Source organism: Zootermopsis nevadensis, unplaced genomic scaffold (assembly GCF_977971745.1).
Source record: "Zootermopsis nevadensis isolate Lab colony 2312 unplaced genomic scaffold, Znev_1.0 Znev_ptg000010l, whole genome shotgun sequence".
Taxonomy (NCBI): domain Eukaryota; kingdom Metazoa; phylum Arthropoda; class Insecta; order Blattodea; family Termopsidae; genus Zootermopsis; species Zootermopsis nevadensis.
In genome coordinates, this window is record NW_028259142.1 from 14,839,284 (window position 1) to 14,867,136 (window position 27,853).

Below are 27,853 nucleotides of genomic sequence, written 5' to 3' on the forward strand. Positions count from 1 at the left end.
GGTCCCCTCCTTCACATCGTCTATGTTACTGCGTCTGAGCCTCTGCTGGATACTTTCTTGTACAGTTTCTGAGGTAACCTCTTCTCAAGTATGTGTATGTGTTTGCCATTAATAGGTGAAAGTGGGAACTGCTTTTACTTTCTTGTGAACGATGTAACATTACAGAAAAAGGAGTAAGCATGCAAAGTGCATGCACATAATAACAGAGCTGCTTATAACAGCTTTCTCCAGTTCCAGCAATGGGAAGTAGCCAAAAGAAAGTCACCTCATACACAACGCATTATTTTGCTTCAAGGCTATTAGATACAATGCCACAACTCTTGTTTGTTTCGTGGATTATTTAACTATGCTATATCGAATGCTGAAATTATGTAACATGAAAGGGGGCAGATGTCATGAAATTCTGAAGAGCGTTTCGAGCAATATGAGGTTCGAAAATTCAAGTTATTTCTTTGTAAGGACCAAGGAAGACCTCAGTGACATAAGAGCAGCGCAGTACTGAACTATCCGCACACTCATTTCAGTGACGGGGCAATAAGTTGCATTACCCTTATTCCAAAATAAATAAATAAATAAATAAACAAACAAACAAATTTCTTTTGGGTTATTAGCGTCCTGGATTTCGGTGCGGTGGTGTAGAAATTTAGAAGCATCGATAACTGTATTCAAATTCGTTATAAATTATAAATTTTTTTGCTGCAATCTTTAAAATATCCTATTTGAGGCGATGTTTCCATTCCGCATTCCGTGGTAGTGATATATTAGAGATGCTCCGTTGTTTCTGATCGCACATTGTGTCTGCACTATGTTGTGTTGACAGACTACTGGTGAGAGGCAATGGAGAAAACGGACTGTACAGTGTGATTAGCATTGCACCAATTGATTTAAATCTGCAATAAATGAACATCAAAGTTAATGACTTACGAAACATTTGAAAGACTGTCTCACAAAGAGGAAGAAAAGATAACAGAGTCTGACCTGGCCGATGATTTTCCTAAGTAACGATGATTGTCACCGCCTCACATAAGCTCTCTGGTTCCGATATTTGCATGACTTGTGCTACGCGCCGTGCTGTTCAAGCAACCTGAATCACACATCTGTGTCAATGTGCAGTCTATATGCGAAGGCGCGACTGCCAACAGTTTGGTGACTTCGTTTTGTATACTGTTAACAGGTGGAGCTGCTGGCACTTGCTTGTCAGTAACAAAAAGGCCTACGTCAGGTTTCGTGGAAACAATGGGTCTATAAGAAACAAGCGAAGAATCTAATTTTAAAAGTAGATTACTTCAGTTCCCATCATTTTTATTTAATTCATATGTTTTAGAGAGCGCGTGAATTTTGACATAGGATCTGAAACTTGCAACACTAATTTTGATCAACTATATTCTTACACCGGTCGCAGTGTACCCATGTTTATCTTCACATACAAAATCATATTGCCCAATATCATACGTTTCTCTCCATCTAGATTGGTTACTCGGCGACAATAACAGGATTTTATTGTGCAAAAGATACGTGTGTTCACCGCTGTCATTTTTCTTGGCAAATGCTTAATTCGAAAAGAAATCACCACAGCTGTTCGTAATAGAACATCAGTTTACGGGAATGTAATATACTTAAAGACATTCTCTGAGATATTGGTATCTAGGTACACGTCTACACGACGTCACAACCCAAAACAACAAATCGTCATCCCCCAACTCCGTGAAGACGTATGGGGTATTGAAGATATAGCTCCACACATTCTTAACCTCGGAACCAGAAGGAAGGAAAATATCAAATTAACGGTCCAGCTACTTTGCTCTAGGGGAAGGTACATACGTTTGCAGTACTTAAATTTACGAAAATGAAGGCGATTCGGTTTAAAACTACTGAGCATTACAAAGCAGGAAATAAGTCTTCGTTTGAACTCGTCCGTATCGTGAATATGAGGTGCGTTTTAACTATCGCACGTGTGTGTAGAGTAGACGAATTGAACGATAAGCCTTGTTTAAAAAGCATCTTGATTCGACATAGGCGGACTCCTGAGGAAACTGACATCTGGATTCCTTGGCAAGGCTTTCCGACATCACGAGACAATTGTGTCATGCGTAGGTATATTTTGTATAAAGGAGTTGGTCCTACTCCGTCTTCATGGGATTGATTGTCATACGGACAGATTTGTTTGATTTAATTTGTAACATTAGTGGCAACGACTGCGATCGAAACTGGAACCTTCCGCATGCTTACATTAGGTCAACTAAGCAGTAAGTCAATTCCCGAAATTCTTGTACATTAAATACATCTCAGGCAAGGGATAATACGAGCTCATCAAATATTACAGCGACACATTCAACTATTGTCAGAGAATCATATATTTCACCCATCATACGCTGCTTACTTTCAAGGGTCTGAGTTCCTGACGCAATAAATAACTGACGTCATGCAACGTGGCACCTGATATTTGTACAGTCGTAATAAACTAGATTGCTCCACTGAGCAGAGTAATTCTCTGAAACTGATAGTATGCTCACATAGCCAAGAAATTCCCCGCCTTTTATGGCACTCGAAGGTCGATTACCTTTCTCACAAGAGCAAGCCACCAGTCACTATCACGAACCAGATGAATCTGAATCACATTCTCCCAAAACATTTCCTTCATGTTCATTTGAATATAACTCTCCCATCTAAGCCTAGATCTTCCGAGTGGTCTCTTCCCCTCGGGATTTCAAACCACATTTCTTTTACGCATTTCTCATGCGTTCTGCATGCCTCACCCATTCCCTCCTCCTTAATTTTATCATCCTAACAACTGGTTGTTGGAACGCTCAACCCCAAGACTAAGGAATTACCCCTTGTCCGCCGAGCACGACAGCTTATTCAATACAATCTCAGCTACCTTCTACATCTGGAGGTCGCAAAAACAAAATTTATATTAAGAAAGTGACTTAGTAGGATTTTTCTGATTTTCGCGGCTTTGAGACCAAAAATAGCTGCCTTCTTTGTTGTAGTGACGTGTAATCTGGTAGAAGTTTACCAACGTTTCAGAGGTCCTAGCGATCGCCCTCATGATGGAGGCAGCAGGGACCTCTGAAACTTCTACCAGACTACGCGGTGCTACAACTCAGAAGACAGCTATTTTCAACAAAGTGACTTGTTCAAATGAAACGTATAAATCAGACTTCCGTCAGGAACCAGAAATGGATGCGTTGGGTTTTCTTCGTAGCACGACTGCGTGAACTCTGCTGTAAGCTTACGTATGACACTGCTTTTCCTCAGGTCATTCGCCTCGACCGAGAGCGCGAACAGGCGTTATCAGCGCTGAGGTTTATTCGTACCGTTGCGTTGTAAATTGATTGGGCCACTTCCCATTCCGGTCGAGAAGAACCAAGACCCAATCAAAATAACTGAAATTAGACTGCGTGGGCTTACCACAGACATCGCAATCATCACAAGCTTCTTCTTGGTTATTGTTATTTACTTGTCAATTTTATGATACTGCTGATTTTTTAACGTTGAACAACTGAACTGAAGTTAATTATTAATTTCAGTTTTGTATTTTTTTCTGACTATCCAGAGCATGTACTACTACTGTTTCTCATGTTTTCGTTCAGACAAGAGGGAATTATGCTTCTTCGAAATGAATTTGAAATGTGTCTTGTTCAGCTTCTGGCTGTCATTACTGAACAAGGGTGACCCATGAGTAACGTACTGAAATTACTCACCGAGCGATAAGTCTCGAAACATAATTGTTTACAATGGAAAGCTAATAAAAGTGCAGCAGTCTTGAAACAGCGCCATGTTCTTAACCAACTCATTCACAGGCTGCAAAGTTATTTGTTTACTTTTGATTTCTGGACTGTCAGAACCGATTAGCAAAATCAATAATAAGAGGATGCCTTATTTGTTTTAATTTGCAGTCTTTTCTTTAAAAAAACACATCAAAGTGCATTATGGCGGAATTGAATAGCAGTCAACGTTTTTCTAATTGTTCCCGACTATAGAATGTATCTTTTAGCATACAGAATTTCAGGTTCTGACGGCGACGAGTATAAAAATGGCTGATCACCTGAGAGGTCATCGTAAAGAACGGTTAGACAAATGGTTAATCCTTACACTGAACAAGAAGAGTTTGGAATAGCAAACCGGCTACAAAATAAGACACTAAACACTCTTATTTCCGTCGTAGAAAAAGTTTTTATTGTATTTTATGCACTCTTCATTAAACAGCTTGGATATCAGGACATCACAACTCACTGAAACAAATGCCATGGTCACATGAAGGGCTACGGAGACCTGCCTGTTTGCTCAGGAAGTCTTTGTGAGCGAGTAAATAAATATTTTACGCTGTAGCGTGTGAACCGTGTGTTGTGACTTATCGCAACGAAGTTTACTGCTTAGCTCTACGAACCTGTTACTAGTCTCTTTGTGATAATTATGTGAGGGCGCTGAAGTTAAATAATGACAATTGCTTTGCGCAATTATTGATGATCATCCTAACAGAATGTGGTAAAGAGTGCATATTATTATGCCCATCGCTGTGTAAATATCATCATTATTCTGATACTTCGCTCTTAGGTTCAAATATTCGCCTCAATACTGCCATCCCATACATCAGATTTAATCAAAATTCGTTCGACAATTTCTGGGATAAAACACGAGTCGGTTGTAGAGACGATTTCTGCATTATGCATTAATTTTATTAAACTTACGCATAGCTAAAGTAAGTTACCTTACAAAACTCGCGTAATTATATTGCATATGTGCCGATACGTAATACTAAATCGACCAGTATCTGGCGATACATCATCGACTTAGATGCAGCATCCAGAGCTAAAGCCGTAAAAAAATAAATGGAAATACAAGTAGGCCGCTGGCTCGTGACGATGAACAGGAGAAAGTGTGTAGGAAGCGACAGGAAATAATCACACCTGCACGCACAGTAGAAAGAGGCTTTAATTAAATGCAAATTACAACTACACAGCTTTTAGTAATCAATACTTACGTCTCTATTTTTATCTTAGTTATTTGGAATGGTAATGCCTCGTATATTTTCATAACACACGTCAACGATTTATTTCCCTGATGACTTACGGGGACAGCAATTAGAATCATGAACTTGTAATGAATGATGAATCTGTTGCGATCTCTGTGTAAAACGTCTATAAGAAGAGTTCTTCGTCGGAATCCTTGTATCCATCTTAAGTACCTGTACGTCTGTCATGTGTCACCACTCTACTACTATTGAACTCACACACATCCACAGGCACGGCTGAAACTTAAACCCGGGAACTCGGAGTAGATAGGAGTACTTATAAGTTGGCCACGGGGTTCACTGACAGAATTTTAGAAATTGGAATAATAGCATTTGCACAAGATATAACTTGATACCCAGATTTTGGGACATTTATAGTGTGGTTCAAGCTAAAGGATTACGTAATAAGACACTGATATTTCACTACTTTAAAAAAACATTCCAGAGAAAGCGAACTTTATGGCCGTAAAAATAATTACATTCTATTTATCTAACACATCTGTCGCACCGTATGTCAATTGTAATAACAATTGGTGGAAGATTCGCACGCCATAATTAATTTAGACCCGTAAATAAGTCATAATGAATTAAAGTGAGATGAACTCATTGGTCTACTAAAAGTGTCAACAAATTCTTTCAAGATAATCAGAAGACATGCAGTTACTTCAGGAACTCAATTGAAATTGACCATAAAATAAAGTAAAATCAAACGGTTTCATATAATGAAGTGTTAACTCTATTCAAATAGGTTCTCCAGTACGAACGATGTTGCATGCAGATTAAAAAGGGAGGTATCTTCAAGTTACGTTAATTGAGATTTTGGTTATTTAGTGATGCTTTGCCAAATAATTTGCCACTGATGGAGAGATAAATGTTACAACAACCACATGGAACCACGTTACGAATTAGCATAACCGCGTCGTAAATTATTTTCCGTCTGTTCTGGCGAGAGAAATGTGGCCGCCAGACCACCACATCTTTGAAATATAAAAGATAAAAATGTTAACGGTCAAGCGGTGAAGTTACTGGTACATAAAACAAGTTCTAGTGTTTTGTGTGGATTCGATAAAAATTACGTTATATTAGAGCAATCGAAGAACCTTCTACGGCTTGAAGAGTATGGACAATATTTATGAAGTTGCAAATCTCTCGTAGTGAAATCCTGATAACAAATGAGCAGTTGTGCACCTCCAACAGATTAATGTCTTGTACACGGCTTCACAATCCGGAAAACCATAACCCACGGCCAATAATGAAGTAATAATGATAATTCAATTCAATTCAATTAATTTATTTACGTGTTTGCCAACAGCAAGAAGCCAATAACAGGCAAACACTGATAATATATACAATGATAGTGAAATAATAATGGATAATATTACACAAACGGATTAACTAAACTTATACATGTACAGTATTAAATATAACTGCCAAGTACAGGCAAACCCAAAATAGAAACAATATTAACACAGAGAATAATTATAATCTAATATTACAAAATATGTAAAAAAATCTAGAATTAAGGAAAATATATTATTATAAATCTAAGTCCAAGTAAAACTGCAGCTGCTATTGAGTATTCGGGAAAGGATGGGAGCTTATCACGGCGTTGTATGGTATCAGATAAGAGAGATGAGACCGGTCGGTTGCCACTCCGAAACCTCTGAGCGAGGTAATCGACCTGACACGTCACGCCCACACATTCTCCAAGGTCGGCTCCAAGCTAGGTGAACGACCTGACATTTATGTTTTCCGAATTGTCTTCACTCTGAGAGATGGGAGTTGCCACTCCGTGACCTCCAAGGTCGCGGAGTTAGGTCAATAACCTGGTGCCCCGACCTGCCTCAACGCACCTCCCAGCTTCTTTCCCTCTCGCCTAGGGTTAACGACCCAAGGCAGTTCATTGACTGCCCGAGGTGCAAAATCGATAACAGAATCAACCGACATTCATGCCTTGAGGCGTCGGGTCTTCAAATCAAAATCAAACTGACAGTGCGTGAGACGCACACACGTGCTAAAAGCTACGACTTATTCCGTACGAGAGTGAGAAGAAATTACAATTTCTAACAGGATAATATATTTTCGAAATATAATTAGGAACTTCCTCATTGGCATTCTTCAGGCATTATTATTAAAATTATAATATAAAGAAGGACAAGGACAAAGGAAATGAGAAATACATGCAAAATTTTAGTCGGAGAACATGAAGGAAACACTTCACTCGGAAGACTTTGGGCATCAATGGAGAAAAATATTAACACGAATATTAAAGAAACATCTTATGTGGGTGTCGACTGAATTCAACTGGCTCTCGGTAGGGTCCAGTGGAGGTTTTCTGCAAATGTGGCAAAACAAATTTGGATTCCCTATACGACGGAGATTTTATTGTCTACCTGAGCATCTACTTGCTTGAAGTTACTAATATTTTCACACTTTCATCCACCAAATAGTGAACAAATGTGATTCTCGTCATACGCACTTTCGCTATCCACTTGTTCTCATATTCGCTCTTTTATTTCAGTATCGTGAGGAGCGTCAATATCCTATACGTGGACAATTTTAAAGCCTATTGCCTGCGTCGAACATTCTCCGAGCTAATCAAGGAATGTGATACAGATGGTAAGCTTAATTTTGGAGCTAGTTTAACAACAAAACTGGGAGTGTTGTTAGTTTCCCGTTTTAAGCGTTCTCAGAGTACAATGCTATTCACAGGAACGCAACCCCCGTGTATAATAAGATTGACCTGCACACCTTCAACAACAAGCGAAAGAAACCCGAAGTTTTCAGTAATCTAGCAGACATAAAAAGTGAATTTCTGTCGAAAGCTATCAGATTAATGAGAGAGAACAGCTAATGTAGGAAACGTATCTGTTGCTCTCAGGCGATAAGCTTTAGTTTCTTAAAAATACAATACCATTAAAATCACAGTGGACTTTGAAACAATATTTATTAATTTGTTTAGTGATTCATGTGCTTTGCTCCGAGCCATTCCTAGGTCTGTTGTTCTCTGTTATGGACACAAACGAAACACAAAAGTTAAGGTTTACCTGCCATGTGCATGAACATGTTCTGTTTTTTTTGTTCTGCAGTGTATTTCTTTTGTTATTGATCATAGTATATCCGCAGTATCGTAAACTAGCAAGGATATATTTTTAAACAGTTTATAACATCCTTTTAACGAAGTTCCACTTACGAAAACAAAATGGCCAACAAAGTAACCAGTCCACCAAAACATTTTAATTTCAGTGCAGTAATATGGGCTCACTTCACTGCACTTGTCTCAAAAATTAAATCTTCGGAGTAGCTAATCGTCGTAAAGTTACTCAAGACATTCCCCGCCATACATGGAATCATAAGCCACGGTGGTCTAGCGGTTAGAACGCTAGCCTTGTAATCCTGGGGTCTCGGGTTCGATTACCGGCGGTACCCGAATTTATAACTTGTGTTGGGCAAGGCCGTGGTCTAGGCAACACGGAGTTTTCCTCCGGGGGCCTCCCCGGTTTCTCCGTAGCATCCCAACAATTACTCCATTCACACACAGAAGAAGGCAATGGCAAACCACTTCTGGATCATCTGCCAAGAACGTATATGAACAGGTCCCACTCCGAGAAAAGGATGGAAGGATCCTGTTCATATGGACCTGTCGTCAGACAGAACACTAAATAATAAATAAATAAATATGGAATCATAAGCCTCATTGCTGTATTTATCTTAAGCCAGCTCAATCTAGTCCACGCCCTTTCAGCTTAGTTCCTTATATTCATATTAATATTACACTCCTAAATATGCCAAGACCTTCCAAGTACTCTCTTCCCTTCAGAGCATGTGGTCAAAATTTGTCACGCATTTCTCATTTCTCACACACATGCTACACGTCCGGCCCACCTCATATTCCTTTATTTGATCGTCCTAACAATATTGGGTGACAAGTACAATTATGAAGCTCATAATTTCATACACTTGTATAATGACGGACTGACAGAAAGAGAAGTGACTTGTCATTTTTTTTTTAGAAAACTTATAGCGTATTCTACATAACCGCGTTCAATTTCATCTTTTAATCAATTCTGATGTTTTGTGCTGCGTTGAATTGAATCTAGAATTCAGTGACGATTTCGGGAAATGTTTCGCGTAATCTTTAAAATTTACGGGTTTCGAGTGGGACATGAGAAAAGGATAATTAGATTAAAACGTACTGGCGCCAAGCGAAACTCAGAAACTACAGTCTTCAGACTTTCACAACCGCACCTTGCACTTTGCACTTTGAGCTCCGTGATCCTTGTCTTATAATAGCAACAAGCCACTGTGAATTCGTAAATAACGAGTTTAACTTATTTGGCTCTTCAGATACTTGCTGGGATTAAACTTCTATAGTAAGGACAGGTTGTAGACTTAAGGTACTATAACGTTCTTTATCAGGCATGTTACGTTTCAAAGAATATTGGTACTGTGATAATTAACCACTCAGGAATGGACTTGTGATTAATTATTTCATTATAATGATTTGGTACAGTTGATGAAGCTCACAAAATCTACTTTCAACACTCCAACTATTCACTGTCCCATTTTTGTGCACAATTTTTAGTATCACAGATTCAGACTTTTAAATTTGTCAGGTATAAAATTTTCTCGCCGTACCCATATTTGCAACTGTTAACAAGGCTTCAAAACAAGACTTGTAGGTACGTTCATGACCAAAGTCCATAAAGTATTTTACTTGCTCAGGCTCCAACGGTTCATTAGTTATTGCCTTCAAATTAAAAGACTCATAGCCGTGATGATGGAGGCAGCAAGCACCTCAGAAATGTTGGTAAACTTGTATCAGACTACACGGTATAACAGCACAGACGACAGCCACCTTGAACGATATCATATTCAGAATTATGTAAAATGGATGTCTAATATCCATTCTTGTTCAACTTCGCTTAGCCATTAAGGAAGTCTAAGAAAATCAGGAAATATCTGGATATTAAGGGGGGCATATGTGTTTCTGACTTGTAATAATGGTGTTATTTCATTGGGTAAAAACATAAATTCCATAAATAAAAACACGAATTCAAAGCAAAGTATGCCAATTCCTGACTAAATGAGCTGAAGAAGACCACTGCTCCATGAAAATATTTAACATTTCATGAACTACTAGGACAAGAACAATATGGGTATTTGTGTTAGAGTGAGGCGAGGCAGTCTGCAGCACCCCGGACAGTAGGCTGTGTTCTGATCCTATTTGCATCGCTGAGGTAGTGACATAACAAGATTGTTAGAAACACGATGACTTTGTGTTGGCTTCACTTAAACTTCTGACCGTGACTCACAAGTTTACATTGATGTGTGCTCATAAGCCCACACTGCCAATTTAATTTATAATAATAATAATAATAATCCGTGGCGTAACAGCCCTCTGAGAGCCAAAGCCGACTAGCTGGCTGCTGGCCTCATGTTCACATGCCTAAGCAGAGGTGAACGATCATCTAACCAGATATAGAGTGACGTGTGGTCAGCACGACGAACCCTCAGCCATTGCTAGTTTTCATGACCGGATTACGCTACTTATTGTAGCTCCCCAATTTTCTCACGATGCTGGGTTGGCACCGGTCCCATACACTGGTCGAAAGCTCACGAGAAAATTTCTTCTCCCCCGAGACTCGAACCAGCGCGCATTCCGTATCACCGGTCCGAAGCATGATGCCTCAGACCGCGCGGCTACGGCTCGGAACAATTTAATCTATTCATAGCTAATATAGTAACTGGGAGGAAAAGGGGAACTATGAAGCACATTCTATGTTTCACGCGTTCTTTGCAGGATGTGTACAAAATGAATACATAATGATGAGATCCGGTTTTTCATGGAGTATGTTTAATCTCCGATACTACTTGACAGTTCTTAGTGTAATCTGATTTTGTTGGTATTCCACACCAAAGTTGTCAGACGAATTTAATTCTGGTAAATACGAATAATTAGACCCCTATTTTATATAAATATAATTCTAACTTAATTAATTTTCTAAAAAAATATTACCACAGTACCGAAAGCAAAACACAACATTAAACAAAATATAGTTCTTATCGATTTTAATAAGGGTCCCTCACTTTCGTTTGAAATTTTCTAATTTTATGGCAGATATTACATTAAATAAGTACAACTAAGCCCTAAAATTACTATCTACTCTGTGAAGTGTGGTAGCTGAAGTATAATTAATTTTGTAACAAAGGATATTATCTAGAATAAATGAACATGTAGTCTAATGGCGTATATTAAATCCCAAACAAAGCATGTTATTTACGTGTAGGCGTACTGCAATACATAATTCGTGCCCATTAATGGTCTGTATTTCAGTCCTTACAAGAAGAACTCCATTGTACAATCCAGAACTGATTGTGGATTGACATATCAGTTTTTTCGTCTGATGCGCCATTTTGAGGCATCCATGACTGCATCATACAGCAATGATTCATGTTCTATCCTGAGTCGCGGTCCGGTAAAGCAGCAATGGTTCGGTTCTCCGAGGACTGTGACCCTCTCTCACAACGTACAAATAAATCAACGCATCTGATTATTATTATGACCTTCGAAAATGTTTATTTGCAATATAAAAATCAACGGGCTTTATTTAGTATTACAATTAAAGAAACGTAATATCATCTATACTGGACTCTTACAACAGAAATTTATGCACAAGTAAAATAATTTAAGTGGCCTGCAATATCCCGTATTTATATAACGGAATGAAAAATATGGTAATATTAAAAGTGGTAATATTTAACATAAATTATTTGATCGCTAAAAGGAAACAAAAACATCAAGATAACTTCGGGTAATGTAACGTGTTTTTATAGGTGCAGTAAGCAATGACTAGAATCCGGAGACAAATGGTAGAAAAACGCTGGGCTCTATAATTTCACTGACTGATACTAATCTGCCGCCCATGAACCTTACAGCAACAATTAATTTTAATGCTGTGTTGTTAACATTCGGTTATTTTATTTCTACGATAGAATAAGCGTATAATATGCCACGTAGAAGCGATAATGTGAGTGGTAGATCCGACCGCGGACCAGCGAGCCTTCACCGTGACAATAATCACGACCACGAGGATGCCTGACACGATGTTTTTGTCATGGTTCGACCAACGATAGTCCTCATTCTGTTTTGTTCTCTGAAGAAGCAGAAATGCCAAATTAAATCCTCGATTCGACTAACAATTATCTTAAACTATTTACAGCATTTTACGAAACCGAAAAATGTAATTTACTGGCCTACCTTCTTGTGTAGTTGTTTATTTCACAGAGTTTAACTACAATGATTTGAAGGCGCTTCAAATTATTTTCATCCGAATAATACTTTCGAACTAATTAATTTTCCCGTGTATAAAATCAATTATCAGTGAAGCGTATTCTAAAGCATTAACCCAGTGGCATAGTATTAGAGATTATCTATTCAAGCGCTCATGTAAAGTTAATTTAAACAATTAAAAAAGGAATCAAAATTAAATCTGCTGTCCATGACGTTTTCTTGCTTGGCCAGGTTTCAGGGTCTTTAAAAATATCAGTGGGTCCAAGAACCTCTAAATATGAATTTTAATATTTGTTTTGTGAAACTGAAATAGATGTAGAACGTCTTTAGAAGTTCCCACTATACTTACCAAAATCTCGCCACGTTATGACGTCTGGTCTGAGACTCTGCCAACTTGCTATTTAATAATATATTTATTTCTTGTTATTTAAGTATATCTGTATAGAATAAACAGAAGCATCGAATACGAAAGTATCTTCGTGCCATATTTAATAGCAAAATGCCTTGGATTCTTATAACGTTGATCTCACTCATGGCCTGTAGCTAATATTAATAAGAGATTTAACTGAAATGTAACCAGAAAAATCACCAGAGTCTAGGATTCGGTTCTTGGCTTGCAAATTGGCTATCCCGACATACATTTCGGAGCAGTCTCTAAATGAAAGTGCTGAGATAATAGCTTAACACGAAACGTTTCCTTTGTTATCTCTCCCCATTCATCATTCAGAGTTATTTGCCTTTTGACTCTACATAACCTCTGCATCAAAGAAAGTGAAGTAGAAGAGATTATTTGCAAGTAGTTTGTTGTAAGGCGATAGCAACAGCGATAAACAAATTTACTTAAACACTCATCAATAGAAATGGTAATTAAAAACAAGCGCTAAAGAAAACAACGAACAAATTATAAAAATAGAACAACACAGAACATCTATAAATGGAATTACAGATAACACAAGAACAATGACCGATTGTACAGAGTAAGACCCGAAGATTGTGGACGCAAGAAACCAGAATTTGAAAATAAATACGGTATTCCTTTTGGAATTGAAATACACTCCTTACTGAAGAGGCTAATATTTCTGCAAATGTAACTGACTGACATAGTAATATTGATGTACAATAAATAAAAAAGTCTAATGATGCTGACGATAATGATATATCAGTCCAATTTCCGTGTTGAAATGTTTCGACCAACATGCTATTTTATACGTTAAAACTCAGAAGACAGACATCTTCGGATTCACCGCCGCGAAAACCTCAAATCTCACTCTTTAATGGTTTTAAAATCATTTCCGTTTCATGCCTTATAGTAATTTCATAACTGCAATTAGCACTCCGCCTCGCATTATATTAGACGTTAAATACCCTATGTTAGCACAAACTGCACAGTACAAATCAGAAAAGTCTCTTACAACAAATACAAATAAATTTCTGACAAACACGCATACAAAAAAGCGCAGGAATATAAAAAATATTGTCGGTTGTGAATAAAGATCTCCGCGGGACGTATTACAACTACTGGCAAGGAAAAGGTAATCATTCTGTGTACTAAATTTCATGTAGTAGCGACCTCAGGTAAGTAAACTGTATGATAATGAAGAAGATGATGATGATGATGATAATAATAATAATAACAAAAACGGAACTTGCCTCTTAATTGACATAGCAGTACCGACTGACATAAATGTGATTAAGAAGGAAGCAGAGAAGATATTGAAATACAAGGACCTTCTCATAGAAATACAGAGAATGTGGAAGGTTCAAGCAAAAATAATTCCAGTAGTTATAGGGGCAACAGGAACTGTCTCCAGGTCGCTCAGGAAATATTTGGCCAACATTCCGGGCGAACACGACGTCAGGGAACTTCAGAAAACTGCCACTTTGGGAACTTCATACATCATTCGAAAGACGCTGTCGTAAAATAAAATAATATAATACATGTAATACATATTTAAAACAAAATGTATCCCGGAAATAGCTGCTGCCCTATGTACCTTAGGGACAAGGTCTGTCTCGGATACATAGAAGTACATACCCCATAAAGTGGTGAAGAGATGGGATAATAATAATAATAATAAACAAGTCCAAACAGGTAGAACCACTCCAAATAACCAACCAGATATTATAATCAAACAAAAATGGAACTTGTCTCTTAATTGATATAGAAATACCAACTGAGAGAAATGTAATTAAGAAGGAAGCGGAGAAGATCTTAAAATAAAAGGACCTTCTCATTTAAATACATCGAATGTGGAAAATAAAAGCAAAAGTAATCCTAGTAATTATAGGAGCAACTGGAACCGGCTGCAAGTCACTCAAAACATATTTGCCCAACATCCCGGGCGAACACGACCTCAGGGAACTTCAGAAAAACGCCATTCTAGGTACATCATTCGAAAGACGCTCATGTAAAATATATAGTATATATAGTCATGCTTCAAAATAAATCTATATAATACATGTGAAACGTATTAAAAACGAAATGTATTTCAGAAATAGCTGCTGCACTATGTACCTCAAGGGCGAGGTTTGTCTCAGGTACATGAAAGTAAATACCTGTTAAATGGTGAATAGATGGAATATTAATAACAAATTCACTCTGGGAAATTAAGTAGGCAAGGAACGTTCGAGAGTTGTTGGGCCGCTTGCCCTGAAGCAAACGTCTCGAAGCAAGGGACTTGAACCTGCCCAACACAGATCATTTTTTATAAACGTTATCTGTGTACAGAATGACTCAACAATAAAGCCGTGTGACCTCGCAAACGACCGATAAGTTAGGAAAGCGTTATCCCGGAAATGTATCTGAGTGCGCAAGCACGAGATATGCTTTATTGTTACAACGAATACCTCTTTCAAGAAAGCAGTTACTAATTTATGTTTCGTGTAAATGGCTTCTTTATTATCGAAGCTGTTTTTATTGTAACATACTGATTTTATCCAAGATAGCTCGGTGACTTGCTCTGAGAGACGTATTCGTGAAGACTGGATTTGATCCAAGGTAACATTCATTCTGGCATTTCTACTTCCTTTCAGACAAACGCTAAACGCGCGGCCTTTAATTTGGAGATGCCGCGTACATTTTTCTGGCTAATTAATGGGTAATTAAGTTACTGATTAATTAACGGACAAAATAACGAACTCCATGGTACAGTATCTCCCTTCAAGATTTCATAACGCACTTATTTAGCTGGTCAAGAAATTTCCTGCTTTTCCGAAGGATCAATATCGTTCTCACAAGAGCCCGCCACAGCTATTAATTGAGGTTAATTTGAATATTATCCTCCCATCATTAATATTACCCTCCCCTACATACAGGCTTCTTGCCTCTCTTTTATGTGACAACCCTACTAATATTTGGCGAAAAGCACAAATTAAGAAGCTCCATAACAAATTCAGGAAAGTATATTTGTAATTGCCTTGCGCAAGCGGGCCATTGTTAAGGCGACAGTGACGTGTTAAAAAGTCAGGATGTAGGAAAGAAGATTACAGCTAAATACAATAAGCTGTTTTTATTTATTACTGTGTAAATATCGCGTTGCTTTGTCACATTTCGGCTCTTCTGGCACGGGTAAGATAGTACGAGCTACCGCCTACCAATTGTGCAGGTCAGTTGTAGTTTGTAGTTTGCAGACAGTTAGTTGTTCATGGCGGTTTCTTATAAGAAAATTGCTTTCTTATTTAGTGTTTTGTCTGACGACAGGTCCATATGAACAGGATCCTTCCATCCTTTTCTCGGACTGGGACCTGTTCATATACATTCTTGGCAGATGATCCAGAAGTGGTTTGCCATTGCCTTCTTCTGTGTGTGAATGGAGTAATTGTTGGGATGCCACGGATAAACCGGGAAAGCCCCCGGAGGAAAACTCCGTGTTGCCTAGACCACGGCCTTGCCCAACACAAGTTATAAATTCGGGCATCGCAGGGAATCGAAGAGCCAAACTTTGTTGTCACCTGATGTATTATTATTACAATTATATTACACTGTTATCTATGTTTCCTTTTGCCGACATCAGCTTTTATCTGGGAGGGGTAATTAGATTTCCTTTTGTTTGCGAAGGCATAACTGACTTGATATCCATTATCTGCTTTAGCTTCAAATACAAGGAACATTAAAGTGTGTACTCATCTGCTTTGCCCCCATGTCTAAACACTTTCATGACTTGGTCCTTTGTCTTGGGGAAAACTTCACCTTACAACAGAGTGGTGCTGTAAAATTGAAACGTAGGTTATCTGATTTTGAAAATGCTAGAAAACGTAATTCACGAAAGACATAGTCAAACACATTACAGCGGAAATGCCTAATTTTTCACAAGCCTGCACAGATGGGTACATCTGCTTGAAAGTCGAGTCAATTCTTAGCTCAGACAGAGATCATCAGGGCTTAAAAAATATGGCGTAATAGGAGGACGCAGAAAATTACAAGGTGAGGAGATTCGTGATGCGCACTCTTCCCTAAATGCTGTTACCGTGACCAAGAAAAGGATGGTGAGATTTCTGGACTTGGTGGAGACGAGAAATTCATGCAAAACATTATTCACAAACACAAAAGAAAGAATGTGCGTAGAAAAACTAGGTTTAATATAAAAATATAAAAATTAAAAACTAATCTTGGAGAAGTAAATTGTGAGGATGTGGACCTAGCTAGATATAGAGTCTAGTGGCTGATCTTCGCGAAGACATTCTGTTGCATGTACATGTTCATTTAATAATAAGAAGTCTACAGTATTTCTCTGAATACGATTTCTAACGCGTGAGAACTAACTGTAGTATTGAACTTGGTGGCCATTCGCCACAGCAAACAGAGCGTTGAAGAGCCTACTGAAGAAAGTGACAATCGAGGGTCTGAGACGAATCCGGCTTCAAATAGCGAGACTGGCTTTTATCTAGAGAAAGAAGCGCATGGTACACCGAATGATTGCTCGTTTAATTTGTAATAGTGAAATATCCGGTCCGGACTTAGAGAAAGTCACCTTGCAACCAACCAGTAACGTTGTAACTACGCATCTCCACGCAGAAAAGTAATCAATGAGAAGTTAACAATCGATGAGCTGGTCAAGAAATCCCACGCCTTTTATGGATCATTAACAGTACTAAGTGATAATCTTAATTCCTATTATAGCAAAAATTATGAACCTAGAATTTTTCACAAAGGCCCACCAAGGCCCCTACATTGAACTAAATGATTCAGTCTACACCCTTCTATATAACGTCCTAAAAATAAATTTTAATATTATCCTCTCATCCACGCCTTAGTTTCTCTCAGTGTTATCTTCGCTTCAGGTTTTCCGACAAGAAATTGGAATGAATTTTCATCTATCCAATGCACGCTACATGTACCGTCCATCTCAACATTCTTGATTTGAATTACCATAATTATATCTGCTATGAGTACAACACAACACAGAAATACGCAGGCGTACATACTCTTCCCTGTCAGATGTTAGATCATCTTATTTATCCACCATCAAAATGTTGTCTACCGTGCGATATTCATGTAGGATTGCAATAAAAATCCCAATATGACTCTGACAATAAAAGTGTTAAAATTGTTTGTTTTTCCTTAGCCAGAAAACTGTAGTTGCGTGCCAATAACACTGATCTGAGAATCTTTTCTTTTGCTGATCATAAAACTTCCGGTTACATGAGCAGGTTAGCCAACTGCTAGAGGGAGGATACATCAAGAGTCAGTGAACCCGTCTCATTACAGCATGCAATATTATTGTTATTGTGTGTTCATACTTAAAAAAACTCTGGCTCAGTGAAAGTGAAAGTTTCTCCAACAACTGCTGCACTTTCCATCTACATGAAACGCGGGGCTCACTATAACCAGAAACATGAGAACCATTAAAACATCGTGCTACTGAGGACGGAATAGCATTGCGCATGAGCACTGCAGCCTGTCTGACGTCACGGTTCAGTATGTGCCGGTTCCGACATGACCAATCACAATTTTCTTATCCTAGAAATCTTAAATTTCCTTTAAAATGGTACAAAATGGGTACAGGGAACAGGTTTCCATGGGTATGTTTCAACAAACATGCAACTTAAACTAGCATAAATAAAAATTACTTTAAATGAGCACTTGGTAAATGCCAGAAATTGAAGAACGCGATAGCCCGGTCGCCAGAGGCAGTTAAATGTCGTGACTTCTCAAGGAAAAATTCACATCAGCCACTTTTTTAGTACTTTTCCTGTAGAATGCGAGAATAAAAATAAATGACAAGCAGACTGGAAATTGAAATCTAATACACATCAAACTTTCTAGATGTAGCAGCAGTGAGGAGTGGGAACAAAAGGGCCTCACCGCTGGTCCACAGAGCAACGACAAAGGAGATTTTAACAATGTATTTTTCAGAGTATTCCTTTGTTATTATTTGTATTTGTCTTCGATTCCTGTACTACAAAATCTGTTTTGAAAACACAAATTTATTTTTTTCTTCTTCTTCCTTCTTTCCTTTTAGTTTCAAAACCTGTTCATTTTATTGTCTTCTCATCTTTTCTCAGGGCTGCCAACCAATACATGAATGGGTAGCTAAAACAAGAGGAGAATGGGATGCCCACATAGATCAAATGAAAGAGAACCATACCATTAGAACGGCTAGAGACCGAGAGACAAGAAATTTATTTTACAAAATTAATAATTTAGGCTTACATATTTTTCCAAAAATTCAGAATTACCAAATCTTAAAAATACATTTTCTCAGTCCTTTGTATTGCCAATGCTGAAAACCATTGTCACACTTTAAATTCGACAAATAACGTGTTAAACTTGACAATGATCGAATGTTGGTCTTCTGGGTAATACCGCCACGTGGACTAACAGATAGTTACAAACTTGGAAAGGATTAAACAGTTACGTATTCACAAATAAAGTACTTTCTTGTTGCCAGAAAATTCTTTATTTTTTTGGCAAATAGGAATTTGCATACTTAGGTTATTCAATTAGTATTATTATTATGCTGGTACTTGTGCGGATGCATAAAACAAGGTAGCTGATGTAACTGATTACGGACTGAACGGCAAAGATTTGTTCCCCTTCTGAAGCGCTGGCACTTTTTAGTTCAAGAACGACACCGAGTACCACAGCGATATGCCCTCTTCCACCAGCAACGGCTCGAATCAAAGTTCATTCTCTCTTGAGTTTTATTTTATGTTTTACCGTCGATTCCGAACGGTGATCTTGTTGCGAATTAAATGATAATCAAAGAACGAAACAGTGTTGGACATAGATCGCTTTTCAACAACAAACGTGTTAAGATCGCCTGTTAACCAGAACTACATTGTACTAAGGACTGTTCTGTATAGACAGACAATTGTAAAACGTCAAAATATGAGTATAATTAACTTCAGTAATCATACATTTACATCATGAAAAAATTTCGTGATAGTACAAATTCACTGAATTATTATAATAGGTTGGTCTTGATTGATTGATTGCTGTATCTTGTCGCCATTCGTACAATGCAACATTTATATCTTAACTAAATATTACACATTGCAAATGCACTGAATTATATTAATTTCCATTATCTTTTAAATTAAAATTAAATTATATAAACACTTCATAATAAGTGCGCCGTCAGTTTTCTTTTCTTGTACACTCGAATGCACTTTCCTTAGATTAGAAAGTTTCGCCATCACGACATTCAAAAGAATTCACCACATCTCGGCGATCTTCCAATATCCGGGTGCAACAACTGCAGTTCCGGTGCAGGATGCGACTGCTCCGTGCATTAAAACTATAGAATAATTTCAATGTCCACTAATTTTTGGTATGAAAAAGAGCAGAAATGCAGATGGATTGGGCGGGATTCTAACCCAAAACACAGGAAGTGAAGTCGGAAAAGGCCCTAGGAATATTGACCACCCACCTCACTACTTGACATCATACAGCAGCATTCTCCTTCAGAAACTGATAGTTGCTCATTTCTCAAAACAATCCTAAGGCTCGGCACTGTGTTCGCAGAAACGTTCAAGTCTGTGGCCCAGTGTAACATCTCAACTTCCTTACGATGATATGCTGTCAGGCCCCAGGAAAACCCCGACTCTAAAGAAAAACTCCTTGTAAACTGCCCGCAACTAATTCTTCAAGATATTGCACGGAATGTCATGGCCGAGTGATTAACAATAATTACTACTGCCTACTCGGAAAGTTCGCAGTTCAAATATCTGATCGGAGACCGGATATTTTAAATACAGTCTCCGTAGACAAATGCAGGGATAGAACCTCAAAGAAGGCAAGACCGTTTCGTTCGAAACCTTTCCAATTTATTATCTTAGCACAAAACGCTGTAAAGTCTGAGCTACTGACAAAGTCGTTAAATAAAATTTCAATAAATAAATTTATTTGCAGCTAACCTCCATATTGTAAGGCAGTTTGCTACATTAGCAACACTTCATGGGATTCATTTAACACGGTCGGCTAAATGATTCAATTACTTCAAAATCGAGAAGCAGGCCCAGGGAATGCCATTCCACGGCGTTCCCAAAGCGCATGAACGTCATGCCGAAGAATGCGATGTAAGCACTGAAAGTGCATAAAGAATTATCTTTGAGGGAAACTTCGCAATTAGTATCTCTGCTCACCAGCCGCCTTCGTTCGTGCCGGTAACTTTGCTTAACACCAATAATACTGGCCCTAATACATTTATTGCTGTTTATCATAAGACTTGTGTTGGGCAAGGCCGTGGTCTAGGCAACACGGAGTTTTCCTCCGGGGCTCCCCCGGTTTCTCCGTGGTATCCCAACAATTACTCCATTCACACACAGAAGAAGGCAATGGCAAACCACTTCTGGATCATCTGCCAAGAACGTATATGAACAGGTCCTATTCCGAGAAAAGGATGGAAGGATCCTGTTCATATGGACCTGTCGTCAGACAGAACACTAAATAATAATAATCATAAGACTCAGATAAATTCACACACCGCAAACTATGAATTCTGGGACTGTTGTCGAGTGGGCTATTTAACGAACGGAATTATGGCGGGTTATCAGATATCAGTCTTCGTTGTGATTTGCACGTACAGAAATATAATAAATAATCCAAATACAGAGATGCAAAACGAATGAAAAAATCAGTGGTTCTACTTACCTAATCAGGTTCCTCTCATGGAGTACAAGCAGAACCCAGGGCTGGTATCTGTAAATAAACACGCTATATTACTACGAGTAAGCACAGTTCACACATTAAGTCAGATGTCACAAAGTTTCACTCAAAATGGAGCAATTAGCAGCCAGCGCTCAGCTCTGTCCGCCTCGAAACAGATTTGTCCTGTGGTCACGTGTTTGCCTTTTTTTCGTGTGTTACTTGTAAGTCTTGTTCCACCGCCACCTTTTGAGTCTGCAATCCCAAGTATCGCCGTCTGATACTCAAAGCAATATTTGACAACCGTTACTAAAATTTACGCCCGCGCTGAAATCAGAGCCTTTAATGGAACGCGAAAGATCAACACAAAAGCCTGCCACTGGACACTTTCCTGAGCCCGTTGAATCCAGTCCCTCATGCCCTGTTTTCTTAAGATACGACCCATTATTATCCTCCAAAATACGTTTAGATCTCCCGAAAGAAGACCCTTCACCTTTTCCAACCAAATACACATGATAGAGGCTATTGGTCTAAATATCACATTATTAAACAAAATACCTACTAACAGAAACTCACGGAAAGGAAGAGACCATACATAGACGATAAAAGAGGTAAATAATATGGGACTTCAAAGTGAAAATCTAGTCATGACCATCAGCCGTATCGATAATAATTCTAACACTAGTGTATCATAAAATATGGGATAGTTCATTTTCATCCAGTACTGAAATAAAAGTTACACTAAACTAATAAATTAAGCTTAATATTTACAGAACTTCAAAAATAATTAGCCGGCGAAAATAAAGTATGATAAATATTCGTAAAGCTTATAAATAATAAAATGCTGAATAGCTTCCTAGTAGCAAAACAAATAAAAAAACTACAAAGATACAAAAATTGTCCTTGTATTTCGTTAAACAAATGGTATATTGAAATATAATTCAAATAATAGTTACAGTTTTAGATATTAAATATATTTTTTAATACAGTACTCTTTCTTTCGTGCAGTGACTTGTTTTGAAAAGTCTGACAAACTCTGATTTGCATTGTGGTTATACGAGATTTATAGAGAATAAAATGGAATTTAAACAACCTTCAATGTAGATCCTCCGGTATTAAATTTAATAAAGTTTACAAACAAATAGACGCACAGACAGACGTAGCCCCCTCTAGTAGCTTAGGTTAATTATTATACCATTGTTTTCCTGTAGGGCATGTGGAACTGAGCACGAGGCAGGCAGACAGACAGACACACATGCTGGTCATAGCTGGTGGATTAGCGAGAAACATCACTGCACATACAGCTACTTTCACTCGATTGCTTTCCCAGCTCGATATTCACGAACCTCGTGAACAGACAAGCCCACACACTGATTCATCTTTTGTACTCACGAGTAATTAAGTGGAAGGCGCTAGAGAAAGGCAGTTCCGACACCGTGCGGTAGTATTTCGAAGTAAATCCGAAATGACAAGTAAAGTTTGTTGAATTCCTGTCACTAGTACGACGAAACAAATACAGTTCATGAAATAATATCCAGAACTGGAAGACACTAGTATCACTGTTAATTAACTAACATAATTAACCACTCGACTAACTTCAGCAGTTTATATACAATTATAAGCCATATAAAAGAGCCTTATTTAACGTATGATGGAGCTTCTAAATCTTTGAAGGTATGAAGCACGTGCTACATTTTAGGGTTATCAAGTGCAGAATGGTCTAACTTTTTCTTCCCTTGGGCCAACAATAGGTTTCCCATTGAACCAATGATGCAGAGATGTTTGTTGCCACTGCCCTGATGGTGGAGGCAGCAAGCACCTCTGAAAATTCGGTAAACTTCTACCAGACTACATGGAGCTACAATCTAGAGAACAGACATCTTCATAATAGCCGCCGTGAGAAAATAAAATCTCACGTATCGTAAATTATTTCAAATTAAATTTGGCCAATTAATGTTATAAACATAATTAATAAGCATTATTTTGAGAACTTACTAAAGTCCCTCAAAATTGTACTCGGTCAACAGACCTCACAAAATATTTTCTCCTGTCCGTGTTAGACTTTCTTTAGGGCGTGAATATTGCTCTGTTCCCCTCGCTTACCTACCAAGGAAAATTCCATGCCTGAGTACATTAACAATTTCTATGCTATGCACGAGATATCTTGGTTAGGAACACTGACCATTCTGGTCTGAAGTTTCACAAGATCAGTGAAAACCTCTCCTCCATTTCTAAACAATTCAAGTCATTCTGTGGATCTGCGGTAATAGAGGATATACGCAGCCATGTACAGAAATTTTTAAAATTAAATTCAGAGTTAAAAATGTTAACTGAAGTAAGGTAAAGACATTTAAAAACCATAATGAGAGCAGATATGCATTTTATATTACTTACGCTATACTACATTATATCTAAAGCGAACTTATACTATGGTATAAAATACGCGTTATGAGAGATTGAAAAAAAAGGGAACAAAAATATTAAGATTTATTTAACTTTGAATTTAGAAGATGAAAATACAAAGTATAAACGATAAAGAATGGAAACCTATGAAAAACAGAAGACATCAAAAGTAATTGCTTAAATACAAGACGACGTGACGATATGAAAACAATGCAAAGATACAGGACCACTAAAATAACATTTACATACATCTACACGGTAAACAAGAAGTAGATGCAAAGACACTTCTGGACCTCAAAATAGGCTGACGTAATAATTATTTGTGGACGGGGAGGAAGAAAACATAAAGAGAGTTAGTAAATACTGCTCATAGGCAATGCATGTTTACTTTTTAAGACGACGGCAAAAGAAGAGAAACTGGCATCAATATTTGGATTTTAAGTTTGTTTTCCGGTAACATTGGTGTTATTAATAGAAACTAAAATTCTGGCACACATTATTTTAAACAGTGTTCGATAGTACATGATATTATACTCGCTTTAAAAGCTCTGTTTCCCAAACAACGATGTAATTAATAAACGTGGCGGTCTGATGGCTTCAGAATGATGTGGTCCTATTTGCGAGCAAGGACCAAGCTGCTAAAACGCTCATATTATCTGGACTGAAGAACTGTCTCTTCGGGATAGGGCGAGGAATGAGTTAGTCATTCATGATTCTTATTAACAGACAGACATATTCGGATTACAGAGAAACATTACTAGAACATACAGAAAGTAGAATAATTCTTGGAAAATATTTTCGATATCAGTCGGGAGAGGAAAAGAGCACTAATTCTTCTAGAAAGCAGAAGAGTTCTCAGCCACTCAAAGCAAAAGATACAGACTAAAAGATGACAAGTCTTCTGGGTTATTGCGCAATTACCTCTGAAATGTCGGCGAACTTCCACCAAACTACATGGTGCAACAACCCTAAATAAAAACATCTACATACTCGCATCCGTTGAGAACCAGAAGTCTCATTTGAAAGAAAAGGCTTCTTGCTTATTTTTGAAGGGTGTACGATTCGAAACTCGGCCAGGACACATGACATCACGAGATTCTTAGCAGTCTCTCGGTTCCTTCAGATGAATGCTACGACGGTACCCTGAAAGACGTCGACATGACCACTTCCACACCAGTTCGTTCGTTTCACCAAAGACGATCAACCTCTTGAGTGATTCGACAATACATAAACTGCAGATGATACATCATCCTTCAATAATCTTCGATCCTACTACAGACACAGGAAGAAATGTATACTCTATAAATAACGCTGTACGTTACTGCACGAAAGATAAAACCAGCTGTTGAAACAGATCGTCATCTGAACAAACTTTACACTTCTGAATGAGATGTTGTACTTGGCTGAGCCATTGTGTGTTAGAGAATATCTTCAAAATTTCTAGTTCCATCTCATATGAATTGCGTAATACAGAACGGCGCAAAATTCAGGACAAACTTGAGTTTGAAATGGAATATAAATATGTTTTCTCCATACGATTTTGAATTTAATTTGCTTATTTTTCATCTTCTCCGTTCCAAATATCTTAACAAGCACATAAATAAATTGCTTATACGTTCAGTATTCAAAATGACCGTCTTTCACGTTTATACAACTTTGTAGCCAGTGTCCTGAATTTTGAACCACATTGCACATCGTCGTACTATTATTGCGTTTTAGGGATCTTGTGGTTTAGGGAGGTTCAAGTCTCGTGGACAAGACTATTACTATCCAGAGAGGTTTTCCTGATTCTTACTTCCCTCGCATACGAGAAATTAAGCAATTTATACAGCCTATGTGGTGTATACAGTGACTCGAATCCCACGTTAAATTGTATGTGCCCTCTATAGGTCATTATATTCAATATCAGGAGAAAACCGGAAGTTACGTAAAATGGGAGATTGAATAAAAGACGAAGTTGTTTTAATTTCTCAAACCAGGAGGTCAGAAGCAGGATGGTCAAACGCCATACTTGGAGGCATATGCCACAGTCATTGCCAGCTAAATTTAGTGCTGACCGGAATGTCGGGGTGTCTATTATAGATAGGCTATGGTGTCGTTACGACGCTTTCTGAATACGAAGCAGGAGTGCTGAACACATTCATAATATTGGCTCTTATTATCAGCAGCTTAGAATACGGAAGTAAACAATACTGTTACAACCATTCTCAGATCTCCAGCGGAATGGTGTACACACAGTACTTGAAAGTCAGCAAAGAACAGTAACTAACACAATAAGTTGGCCAATAAATTCCCGTTTTTTGGGATTCAAATGTTCATTATCGTGGTCATATGGGCTAAACACACGAATTTCGTTCACATCCTATTTTTTATTAATCATATCTTTATATTATCTTATTATTATTAATTAATATTAATAATATTTATATTTGCTATCTTGCCTTATATGCCAAGGTCTCTTCCTTTCAAGTTTTCAGAGTAAATTTTTCTCATCTCTCGCATACAAGCAACATGCTCTGTTAATAAAATTCTAAATTTGAAAGCCGAAACAATATTCTATGAAAAGCACAAATTACGAAGCTCCTCATTATGAAATTTTCTCCGCACTCCTATTACTTTCTTTCTCTTCCACTCAATAAATGTTCTGTGGATCGGAATTCATTGTTCATCAGACAAGGAAGACCTACTTCGTGCCTCGTTTCTCTCAAACCAGTTCGGGCAAAGAAGCACAAGCCCAGCTGTCACTAACTTTGAGTCCTCAAAGTCCGTTCCTCTTTAGAATAAAAGACCAGTTTCATGTCTTAAAAGGGAAAGGAACCAATTAAGCATTCCTTTCTTCACAGCAACTCATTTTCTGTTTGAAGTAGTCGACTTGTTCCTTGGAATCTGGTGGTTTTATTTCTTCTGCCATGGATAAAAAAACTTCACATGTTAGGAATTTCCACAAACATCACTCCTATAACTTAATAATTAACTTACCAGCCGATCAGCTAACAAACCAACTAATCATCCAACACAAAAAATTATTTTGTGTGTGCGTATTTGTGGTTTATTAAACGACGCTGTCAGTAGTACAGGATGTATAGTATTGAGACAGTCATTAATGAATAATGGCTGTCTTCTGGGTTGTTGCGCTGTGTAGTCTGGTAGAAGTTAACCGACATTTCAGAGGTCCTTGCTGCCTCTGAAACGTCAGTAAACTTCTACCAGACAGCACGGCGCAACAACCCAGAAGACAGCCATCTTCAGATTCGCCGCCTTAAAAACCACAAATCTTATATACAATCTATTTGTTTATTTAACGATGCTTTCTCTGGCTACAAAGGTTATGACTTTGTAACGTCAAATAGTAGGATGACAGTGAATGATGGATGACGGTAGGATGTGGAAGCAAATGGTCGTAACCTATTTAAAGTCCACGGTCTTCTACACACATGGAGAACTGTGAAAAATCACTAAAGTCCTCAGTCATAAAAGCAGCATACGAAACAGGAATGTTAGTCATTCAGCCGCAATGTTGGCATAGAGAAGCAACTGACGATGATCATGGTGGTGATGAGACTGGTGATTATGATTTCTATTTTATTAGATGCGTCAGGGTTGAAGTGTTACATCAGATATGTATCTCATCACGTTTCCATTGCAACAGAATGTTAGGACAGTTTTATTAAATAGGTCATGTTCACATCCTTCAAATCATTAATCACTTCTGGCTAAATAAAGTTGAAAGATAATCAAACATGTTGGGACGTTTAAATGAAGGAAATCGAAAGGTCGCCTGATGATTTTTTTAAACGTGCTTTCTAGTAGTAACGCCAACTAAACACAGAAAGAAATTATCAGTGACTCAAGTGGTCGTATTTCATCAGAGAAAGTATTAGAAGCAAGAACAGAGGCGAGAAATAATGCCCATCATACAATAAGGTCTTCAAGTTAAACAACCGTGGATGATAGATAGAGAGAGAGAGAGAGAGAGAGAGAGAGAGAGAGATAGGGGAAGGAACGGAGAAGAGTATGAGTAAAACTTAGTGGCACAGAAGATTCTACAATATGT

At 37.9% G+C, this 27,853-nt stretch overlaps 1 protein-coding gene across 2 annotated transcripts in view; it reads right to left on the bottom strand.

Moving 5' to 3' along the window:
* Nucleotides 1-27,853, bottom strand: part of Eip74EF (Ecdysone-induced protein E74) — a 287,703-nt gene that overhangs the window by 242,502 nt on the left and 17,348 nt on the right. For both annotated transcript variants that reach the window (XM_022087089.2, XM_022087086.2), the window contains exon 2: nucleotides 21,403-21,450. The gene's annotated coding sequence lies outside the window, so the exon portion shown is untranslated. The remainder of the gene's footprint in view (nucleotides 1-21,402; nucleotides 21,451-27,853) is intronic.